Source organism: Cupressus sempervirens, chromosome 8, assembly GCF_028749045.1.
Source record: "Cupressus sempervirens isolate cs-2001-9-10 chromosome 8, ASM2874904v1, whole genome shotgun sequence".
Classification (NCBI taxonomy): Eukaryota; Viridiplantae; Streptophyta; class Pinopsida; order Cupressales; family Cupressaceae; genus Cupressus; species Cupressus sempervirens.
In genome coordinates this window covers 778,644,668-778,656,916 of record NC_143125.1, presented here as the reverse complement: position 1 = coordinate 778,656,916, position 12,249 = coordinate 778,644,668, and positions in this window count along the sequence as shown.

Sequence of the window (12,249 nt, the reverse complement as noted above, 5' to 3'; positions counted from 1 at the left end):
GTCAACAGTTTTTGGCATGCTCGATGGGACTTAAACTTAAAGAATTATAAATTCACTGGTACCTAAGAAGAAAAGTTCCAAAATATGTTGAGAAGATAATGTTGCTCTTATTATTCCAGGCTTTCAAGAGGCTCATTTTCAAGTACTTGGTGAATGCATCTCTATATTCTAGTTTCTAGACCAAAGTTGCTATGATTCATGCCCAAGGCTCACACAAGGACATATTCTAGAGGAAATTTTCAATACATTGAGCTCTCATTTTCAAGCCCTAGAAGAAAGAGAAATATATTATCTTTATCACCAGTTAGAATTGTAGTAGTAGCACATACACCTGCAAGATCTCTCTCTACTCCTTTGGTTGATAGATCAAAACCTAGGTTGCCATATTTCCATATAAATAAGTCATTATTCCATATGGAACAACCTAGAGCACATGAATTTTCCACCTAAAATGTTGAGAGTCCTCTCCTTTTCACTAAAAGACATGATATTCTAGTGTTAGCTCTCAAAAGTATACCTGACTTCACTAGTGAAACTTTCATCTCCCCTATAGAACATATTCAATAAATTTCAAATGTTTGTAATATACATGGTATTACAGAGGATGATGTTATTGTTAGGCTTCTAGCTTCATCCTTAAAAGGAAAAGCATTGCTGTTATAAAGGTTTTCCTCGTAACTCTATTACTAATTAGGATGGGTTACGAGCAAGGCTTTGTAAGCATTTTGAAGACAAAAGTGATCACCTATCACTTTTAGAGTAGTTGAAAACCATCAAGAGTGTTCCCCATGAATATATGATCGATTTTAATTATAGGTTTCAAAAGATATGTGATAGAATAGCCACTGTTGTAAAGCCTTCCCCTTGAAATGCATTCTTGTATTACCTTAGATCCTTTAACAATGATATTTCTACCACTCAACAATCTATGGAAGGGAATACTTTACCAAATGCTTATCAGATAGCCATAATAGTAGAATATATCTTGATACAAGCAGGGAAGTTAGCTTGGAGGCCTCCAATGCCTTTCTTTCCTGGCATGCCCAATCATCAACCTGCAATAGCCCCTATTCCTATTTCCTCTACAACTATTATCCCAATAGCTTCTGCATCTTCTAATGGAGTTTATAAGATTGAGGCCATGATGCAAAAATTGATACATGATATAGATAAGAGGCTATAGGATCAAGAAAAGATGGAAGACAATGATGTAGTGATGCAAAAAATGAGTAATTAGTTGGTAACTATGAAGAGGCAAGAAACTCAAAATAATAAGCCTCCCCAATTTTAGTATTAGGGTACCATACATAATAGATCCCTAAATTAGAGTTATGCTCCCTACAATTTGAATAGACCTATCAATAGTTCCCATGCTATGAATACCAACCGAAATGTCCCCTACAATAAGAATAGACCTATTGATACCCCCCCTTCTATGAATACCAACCTAAATAGGACTTTAGTCCCTCAAAATAATCTTGTTGAAGATCAAGATTTTTGCCCTTCTTGTAACTACTCCTATGGATATTGCATTTGTTAGAAGGTAGACTTTTACTTAGCATTAACTACACAAGAGCAAGTAGTAGATCAACAACACAATACTAATCAACCTACTGATACTTCTCACCTAGGACAAAAGAGTGATTATTCTTTCATGAACCATCATTTAGAGGAACACTACCATACTATTCATGATGCCATAGCTCATAACACTAGAAGGAAGAGAAGAGCTATTAAGGATGTCATTCCTCCACTAGTTCAAGCTTCATCTTTAGAGACTACGCCTCATAAACTAGTGATGAATGGAAAATCTGATGTTGGTCCCAATAGAGACTAGATATGAACAACTATAAGTCTTCTGGACCTCAAATTTCTCAAATTTAGCCACCTATCTATATAGTTCCTAAAGTTTCAATCAAAGAAATTGGTGCTCCTCCTTTCAATGTGGTAGATCAAATGAAAAAGACTAATGCCAATATCTCTATATGGGATGTTGTTGTTAGTATACCATCATAGAAGAAGCTATTGCAACAAGAGCTAGAGAGCATAGAAGTGAAAAATCAGCCACCTAGAGAGGAGGATGTGACAAGCCTAGTGCAACTAACCAAAGAAGGAGAAACAAATAAGAAAATTAGGCCTCATCCTTTCTATATATCTTTAATCATAGGAGATAAACTAGTACATAATTATATGATAGATTTAGGGGTTATTAGTTCTATAATGTCTAGGTGTGTAGCTGATCTCATGGGCATCAAATATCAACCAATGGTTAGAGATGTGCTCCAATCAGATAGTAGCTCTATCAAGACCATAAAGGTCTTAAAAAATGTAGAGATGACATTGCATGCCTACCTTGCTTGTACTATAACACAAGATATATCAATAGTTGAGGTCAAACTATATTTTTCCACCTATCTTTCTAGAGACTCTATTGCACAAATAGGTGGCTATATTTTATTTGATTGGTCTTATATGTTTTTTAGAACAAGGTATGGAACAAAAGCTTCCATAAGAGTAGAGACTCTAGCCCTCAATCATATAGAAGTCTACACCCATAGTCCCAAAAACATGAATTGCACTATTTTTAAAAAAGATTATGGAGACATAGCACATGAGCCTGTTACTTCTTTGGCAGAAGTGCTTGACTTTATTTTAGACAAATGGGCAACTGCTTATCAATTTGATCCAATACAAGAGGTTCTAGAGATAGGCCTTGGCACATATTGCATATCACAGAGGGATGCTCCTATTCCTAATCTCATAAAGAAGGAAGATAATTTTAATGGATTGTGGAGCATGTTTCTTGATGGCTCAAGAAATAAGAATAGTATAGGAGTTGGTGTCATGCTCATTTCCTTTGAATTGGAGAACTTCTATTTTACTTATAGGTTCCAATTTGGTTGCAATAATAATGTAGTAGAGTATGAAGCTTTGATCCAAGGTCTTCAACTATCCCAAAGTAAAGGAATCAAATCCTTGAAGGTATATGGGGATAGTGAGCTTTTTGTTCATCAAATAAGAAGCTGGAATATTACCAAGAACAACCTCCTCAAATCATACAAGCATAGAGTTTGGGATTTTCTTGAAGGCTTCCAAGCTTTCAACATCTAGAGTGTCCCTAGAAGATAAAATAAACATGCTAATAGGCTTGCAGTAATTGGTGCTTCTTATGATATACTTGAGTCTATTGCTAATGAAAAGGAACAACATTTCATAATTTTTGTAAGGCCTTCTATTCTTGATAATTGCAAAAATTTGTAGGTTTTTGACTTTGATGTGTAGATTGTCAATTTCTTGCAAGATGAAGTAGAGTTCTCTACTAAAAATCAATCTAAACTCCAAGGTCAGTATGGGTACCATATCTTTAAACTAAACTACAACAAGCTACCTAAAGGTCTAGTCACCTTGGAAGGAATCTTCAACTCTGATGATCAAGAAAAGGGCAAGGGTTCAAACTTGACTACAAGCAAGGATAATCATATACCTATCATTGTTGTTAATGGAAGAACTCCCAACTTGGGAAAGGTATGCACTAGTATTGAACAAGAAGTCTTCATTAAATTATATAAAGAATTTAATGATGTTATTTCTTGGACATATGAAGAATTAAAGAGTTTTGACCAAAAATTATCTTACCACACCATAGATTTAGATGTTAATTCTAATCTTGTTAGGTAAAAATAGAGGCCATTTTATCCAAAGATTAAGCCACTAATGAGAAAAGAACTATCAAAGCTCATAGAGGCCAATATTATTTTTCTTATCAAGCACTCCTCATGGGTGGCTAACCTTGTCCCTATTAGGAAGAATAGTGGAGAGGTTACACTATGTATAAACTTTAGAGACCTTAATAGTGTTTCTCTCAAAGATCACCACCCCCTCCCCTCCATGGAGCAAGTCCTATCCAAGATTAGTGGTTCAGAAAGGTTTTCTTTCTTAGATGGTTTTTCAAGCTACAATAAGGTGTTAGGCCAAGAGTTTGACAGATATAAGACTACTTTCACTACTAAGTGGGGCACCCATGCTTATTGTAAGATGCCTTTTGGACTAACCAATGTAGGTGCCACATTTTAGAAGGAAATGGAGATGGCTTGCAAGGGTATGTAGGAAACATTTGTGCTAGTGTATCTAGATGATATAACTAGATTTTTAAAACATGTAGTAGATCATTTTGATCACTTGAGATGGGTATTTGAAAGATGTAGAGAGTACCGTGTGTCCATAAACTCCAAGAAGTGTGTATTTTCTACTGACCAAGGAAAGCTCTTAGGACATATTGTGTTAAAAATTGGGTTAAAAATAGATCTAGAGTGGGTAGAAGAAATTCTTTCTCTTCCACTTCCCATCCATAAGAAAGGATTATAGGGTTTCCTTGATAGGATCAACTTTGTAAGGAGGTTCATCCCTAACCTTGATTCTATGGTGATGCCTATCACAACTATGTTAAAGAAGAACCTAGTTTTCACTTGGACCAAGGAGGGAAGGGCTAGTTTTGAAGAAATTAAGTGGTCAATTGCATCAGCCCATACTCTTGTCAACTCCAATTTTGATAGAGATTTCATCCTTTACTCCCTTGGAAGAAAGTCAAGCATTTCGACTATTCTTACACAAATAAATGATGAAAATTTGGAGCAGCCCATTGCTTTATTTAGTAAGGGGCTTAAAGATTATGAAGAAAGATATAATTATGTAGAAAAATAGGTCCTTTCTATTGTAAGGGTTCTCAAAAAATTTAGCCATCTCTTGCCTCACAACAAAGTCCAGCCTTTAGTTCCACATGCAGGTGTAAAGGATTTCCTCTTGAACAAGGATATCAATGAGAAGAGAGTTTGATGGATTACTAGAATCATGGAATATAATATTGATATCAAGATCACCAAGTTGGTTAGAGGTAAGGGAGTGTATGAGTAGATGGCTTAATCTTTTCAGATGCATGAAGAGGCTCCCCTCTTAATCCAGAATGAGCAATCAATGGAGAATGAAGATCAAAATTATTGTCTATAGGACATGACTACTTTCTTAATAGAAGGACGAAGCCCCTAAGGACTAGATAGAGAAAATAGGAGACAATTCAGATTGTAGCCTATTCCTTGGAGTATTATTCAAAAAGGATTTTGATGGAGTCCTGCTCAGATGTATATAGACAGATTAGGTCAGTAGGTTGCTGAAGGAATTTCATGATGGTCCTACTATTGGCCATTTCTTAGCTAGAGTCACTATGATGAAGATAATTAGGGTTGGCTATTATTGGCCCACTCTATTTAATGACTGTCATAAGTAGGTAAGGAAGTGTGTTGAATGTCCTTTCTTCTCAAGGAAGAAAAGATTGGCTACCCTTCTTCTTCATCCCATTGAAGTTGACCAAAATTTTGCCCAATGGGATTTGGATTTTATTGGTCCAATAAATCCACCCTCTAGTGCTGGTCATAAGTGGATCTTGGCAGCCACAATTTTTTTCACAAGATGGATTGAGGAAGTGGCTTTGAAGGATGCAACAAAAGCCTCAGTAGTCAAATTCCTTGATGGAATTGTGACAAGATTTGGTGTTCCCTATATCTAATAATGCCAAATATTTTTTTGGAGTTCACATATGTTCTTGGACTCTAGAATATGGGATAAATTTGAGCACTTCCACAAACTATTATCCCCAAGGCAATTTCTTGGATGAATCCTCTAACAAGAATCTCATTAGGATCATAAGGAGGAAAATTGAAGACAATTAGAGGAGTTGACATACCAAGTTGAAGAAAACCATTTGGATTAATAGAATTACACCCAATAGAGAAATTGGGAATTCACCTTTTATGCTAGTTTGTAGAAAGGGAGCCAAGCTTCCTATTTCACTAGAATTCCCCTCTCTTGTGTTGGCTCATCAATTGGAGCTAGAGGAAAATGATCCCATGAAAATCAAGTTAGTAGAATTAATTAAATTATAAGAAAAAATGTAACAAGGTATGCATACATTTGAGGCTCATCATCAAAAATTTAAAAGAAGTTTTGACAGAAAGGCTACAGCTAGGATTTTTAGGGAAAGAGATCTTGTGCTCAAGTGGGATGCCAACAGAGCCAAGCTTGGAAGGAATTTGAAGTTTGATGCTATCTAGAGTGGGCCTTACATTATCACTAGTTGCAAGTAGGCCAATGATTTCCAACTATCTAGGCCCAATGATGATGTTCTACCCATTCAAGTTAATGAGATTCACCTCAAACCTTGCTTCTAAAGAGGGTTAGGATTTCCTATATATATCAAAGTAGTTAGTTTCTAGTTTTCTAAGAAGTGCTAAGCATAGGTTATCCTTTTGTAAGATAGCCAGGTTTTGAAGTTTTTTGTAGTTATAGAGAGGTCAAAGGTAGAGCCATGGTTTCATTATGCACAAGATCTTAGTTTTCTTTATGAGTCCATAGCCCAATGGATGCTTAAGGTCACTAGTAATATACATAGTAGGCTAGTATCCCCTCTGAGTTGCCAAAATTGTTAGACATATTTTCCCTCTTGCCAAAAAATTGAGTTTTTCCTATCAAGTATGGCCAATAGTCATATATATTCAAATATTAAAATGATTGAATAAAAGATATATTCAAATATTCAAATGATTGAATAAAATATATATTCAAACTTTGTCTTATCTCTTATTTTCCTAAGTTCAAGCCTTTTATTCCTTATCCCCTTGTAAAGTCAAGTAGCGATCATGCGACTTTCCTTTATTGCCCAACCACTATAGTCTATGGCTTAACTATCAAAGGAGGTGCAAATGTACAACATGGTCTTTCTAGTGATTAGCATGGCATTACAATTTATAAGGATAACATCTAGTTTTGAGTGGTGATGCTATGATCTCCCTTTATTGCTTAGTTGCTAGGGTATGATCTTAACTCTAGGTTTAAGCTATGATGTCATGATCCATCCTTCAATCACATGATTGTGAAGAGTTTAGTTTTAATCTTAGTTAGGATAGTGAAGTCACAAATCACCTTGTACACATGGTCGATGGGGTCAATAATGGGTTAAAGAATCAAGCTGCAAAGCAACAATAATGTGAAATGAGAAAACTAGATGGTCATCATAGTTTTTCTAGGGTTATGGCTTGAGCTATAGTTAGTGACGTGATGTTAAAATCCTTCCTCATTCACATGGTTGTGGGAATTTTATGTCAAGTCAAGGTTCAAAATGTGATAGTGTGAATGGTATGTTGGCAGTTTGGATCATGATTTTGCATGATCATAGGAATTTAATGCTAGGTTGGATATCAAGTGGTGATGATGCAAGATACCAATTTTATGTTGTCACCCAATCATGATAGTTAGAGGAAAATTTTAAAGATAAGCTCTTAAGTAGTGATATGGTTTGTTTGCAGCTTCATAAGAAATAATAACTAATGAAGAAAGGTAGTCACAGAGTTGCAATCACAGGTGGTCAAACATGAAACATAAGTTGAATACTAGCAGGGTGGTGGAATAATAATGTATGATGGGTCTATGTGGAAAAGCTTGAAGATTGACTCTATTTGAACAATGATATTGTTGGCTTAGTAGGTTGATAACAAAGGAAGAGACTCTTTGATGATAGATTTGATCTTTTCAATCTCCTACAACCAGTTTCATCATTCCCCATGTCTAATAAATATAAATAGACACTCCATCAATGCTTGTTGGTCCATCTAATTAGTCAAAATGATAATGGCTACTAGTTCTCTCTTCTTAAGGGCTCTGTTTAGTGAATAAGTGATTTTCCTATGTTTGGATGTGTGCCATGATCAAATCTTTCCTAGATTTGTAGTGACTATTCTCTACCATGTTGAATGTAGTTGTTGAAGTTTTACCTTAAGGTAGAAGCTATTTGAGTTATGCTTGTACTGTAAAGGTAGATTTTGTAACCCTTCTCAGGGTTGATCTTTTCTCTCATTCTATAGTATTGTATGCTTATTATCTACTACTGCAATTTCCTTTGCCTCTAAGTTAATAGATTCTTTCTCTTCCATTAATATATGGTGCAATGCCTCCTTGCCCTTATGTTAATGTATTGTATTCTTTCCTTGAATATAGGATTGTATCTATTTGGATTTTGAATGATACAGAGTAAAGCTTCTTCCTTATAGCATTCTTTTGGTTCTGATCTACATATAGTTGTTGGCTTAAGCAAGGATTGAATATGTATACTTTGAGGTTATATTGATAAACTGTGCATTCTTGGGTAGAGACAAGGTTGAGCATACTATTTAGTGTATCACCTCCTCTTAGATTAGATTAGGTAGTTTTCTTCCATACATCCCTTCTCCCCACTTTTTTCAAGAAATAGTAGGTACATCTTGAGAGTGAGGAAACTAGCCTTCTCCAAAGATTCAATCTCGAGTTGCAAAGTCCCACACTTTCAAGATTATTTCCATGTTATGCAAGGTTGCCTTTAGGGAAGACTTTGGGCAAGGGTGCAAGATTTTGTGTCAACAAATATTAGTTGAGAGGACATTCAAGGAGTTTAATTCATAATAGTGTATTGATAGGATAAACACTCTACCACTAAGTAATAAATTTATAAGAAAAAGTTAAAAAAAGTTTTAATATGATAAAAAAAAATTACCGATCATTCATTTAGTAATTTATTTGGGTGACTAATTTATTTTTTTATAGGTAAGAGGCCGAAGCCAAGAATAAATTTTATTTTGTTTGATTAATTTTATTTATTTATTTAGTTCGAGTAGGTTCAAACCTAAGACCTCTAAGATAAGAGGTTAACAATTTACCATTGTGTTATAGGTTCTTGCCTTTAGGTGACTAATTGTTTGGTCATTTACTTGATCATTTATTTATTGACTTATCTTTGCCTAACCTTGTGATTCTACTCAATGACCAAATTAGTCATTTATTTACTTATTTGTACTTATAAATTATAAAGAATTACTAGAATATGATCATTTTCAGTCACATGACTAAATGTTTTAGTCTTTTGACTAAAGTTTTTAGTCACATAGTCATTTGTTTGCCATAATTATTATACTTTATTAGAAAATATCTACAAAAACTCATCTCAATATTTATAAACTTGAAAACAAATTGGAGGCATGCTACAAGTATGGGTAGTCGATCATAGATGGAAAACTTTAAGATCATGTGTTCGCTCTTAATCAATCATCACATGCAAAGGTTAATATTATAAAGATGGTTATTACATGACATTAATGTAATTGATATTAATTGCAATTATAAAATACTTAATTGATAATTAATATTTTTTATATGCAAAGATAGACTTAGATGTTTCTTTTGAGTGCATAGAGGGTTTCTATTTTTTTCAAGAGTTCATAGATTGATTTTGAGGTATTTGAGTGTAGGCTAGGGCAATTTTGAGTTCATTTCTAGCTAAATATTAGTTGAGAGGACATTCAAGGAGGTTAATTCATAATAGTGTATTGATAAGATAAAAAAATCTACTAGTGAGTAATAAAATTATAAAAATAGTTGAAAAATTATTAATATGATAAAAAAAAATCACCAATCATTCATTTAATAATTTATTTGGGTGACTAATTATTAGTGATTAATTGTTTGGTCATTTATTTGATCATTTATTTATTGACTTATCTTTGTCTAACCTTGTGATTCTACTCAATGACCAAATTAGTCATTTATTTACTCACTTGTACTTACAAATTGTAAAAAATTACTCGAATATGATCATTTTTAGTCACATGAATAAATGTTTTAGTCTTCCGACGAAAGTTTTTTGTCACATAGTCATTTGTTTTCCATAATTCTACTAGTGATTGCATTTGATTAGAGCAATTATGATAACAATATGGTTATAATGGGAAATGCATCTAAGTCTTCACTAACAATCATCAATTCAAAGAAAGAGAAGAAAAGTAAAGAAGAAACTGAGTCTAAATTTGAAGATGACTTGGATGAGCTTGAAGTATTACTTACAAGAAGGTTAACAAGAGGTAAATGTAAATACAAAGGTAAACTGCTCTTGATTTATTTCAAATATAATGAGGTTGGTTACTTTGCCACTAAATGTCTTAATAGAAGTAAGTCTAATAGAAATGATATAAATTAAAAGAAAGATTTCAAGTATGGGAAGAACAAAGACTACAAAGAAAAAGGAAAGAAAGCATGCTACATAGTTGAGAAAGAGCATATCGAGTCTAGTTCTGATGAAGACAAGGAAGTAGTTGAAATGGTTTATGTTCCAATTAAGGAAGATCCAAATGGTGAAAGGTATAAAAATGAAACTACCCTTATTTCCCATGTTAGTAAGAATGACTCATGAATTATTGATAGTGGACTCTCACATTTGATGACTAGTGATCTAAGTAAGTTTGATAAATTTGAACAAATTGATGATGGTAGAATAGTTAAGCTAGGTAATGATGTTCCATGCCTAGAAAAAGGTAAAGGATTACTAATGTTGAATGATAAGATTTGATGTGATAGTGTGTAATGGATTCAAGGACTAGATATACTCTTTTGAGTGGTTCACAATTGAATAACATAGTTCACAATTTGGAATTTGAGACAAGAAAGATCAAGATCTTTGATGATGAGGGAAATTTGATTGGAACAAGAATGCAAATAAAAGGTAATTTATTCTATCTTGATCCTATAGTTGAGACATGCTTATTCACTAGAGTTGAGGGTGTGTGGTTATGACATAAAAGACTATCATATAAAATTTGAGAGCATGGAGAAGATTAGTAGAAAGAAAAGAGTAAGAGGTTTATTAAATCTACAAAAACCAAAGTATTTTATGTGTAAGGAATGTCATCCTAGTAAGACAACAAAGCCTAGTTTTTCTAGCAAGACAAACACTTCAAATGATATCCTAGAATTAGTGCATATAGATATATGTGGTCTGATTGGTGTTGAGATATACTATGGTGAATGTAAGGAAACTCAGGTGCAAAAACAACTTCCTACACTAATCCCTTAAGGAAAGTATTGTGCAAATTCTTTTAAAATCCTTACAATTATAGATTTAATATTATGTAAACAATAATATTGCAGTCAACCATGAATACAAAAAATAGATAGAGAAAGAATACCCAAACATAGAGATATGCTGGTGGGGAAAATTTTTTTAGTAAAAAAACCCCACCACTCCAAAACTTGCACAATATATTATCTTCAACTCAAAGGTTACAACACACTTGTAGTGCAAGCTCTTTTAGGACATGGAAGACTTATCTAGTAGCAACCAACAATACACTACTCATACACACCACTATCTACAGCCCCTAAAAGTTCCTATATCATGTAGTTTCCATTTTTAGGGCATCTTCCAAAGGTAGCTCTTATGTGTCATAGGAATCTGTCATAACTATTTTAGTCATGATCTCCTTACAAACAATTAAATATTCCAAAGATAGCTCTTATGCATCATAGGAATCTATCATAACCATTTCAATCATGATTTCCTTACACACAATTCAATCATGATAAGAATACAAATAATAAGAATAGGAATTATCCAAGGTTGAGACACCTTATTCCTAACATTCTCCCACTTGTTGAACACCTTATAAGAGCAACAAGAACATAATAAGAGCTAACCATTACAGGCCAAAAGGCCCACAAACTCAGAACACCACCTGAACTTCTTTGTGCCTACTAGTTTCATCAATGCATTTGCAACATTCTTTATAGTATCTACCTTCTCCAAATTTACCTTTCCATCTTCCACCATATCTCTCACAAAGTGAAACTACACATCAATGTGCTTTGTTCTGGCATGGAAAGTTGGATTCTTTGCAAGGTAAATAACACTCTGATTGTCGCAACAAATAGTAATCTATCCAACATCAACATGTTAGAAATGCTTTAAAATAACTAAGAGGGGGGCTAAATTAGTTATTCAATGTCTAAATGTCCTAATAATACTTTTTCACTGAATATAGTGAGCTCATTTAACTAATAATGCATCCAAGCTTAAAATTTCCTACTTAGCAAGTTACTATAAAATCAACATGCAAGAATAACACATGAAGAATCAACACATAACATAATGATTTATGTGGAAACCCAATTTGGCAAAAACAACCAGTAACATGCTACTCAATTCTCACTCTTATGAAGTGATGCCATATGAAAGGCCTACCTTGTTAAAGGCTACAACACATTATTAAATGTGACCTGGTTAAAGGATTTCAACCACCCTATTACAAGTGGGATTGGTTAGAGGACTTTAGAAAATTCACTTGGAATGCCACCCTATTAAAGGATTTATAAATGGCTGTTAGACCAACCTAAGTCCATAGG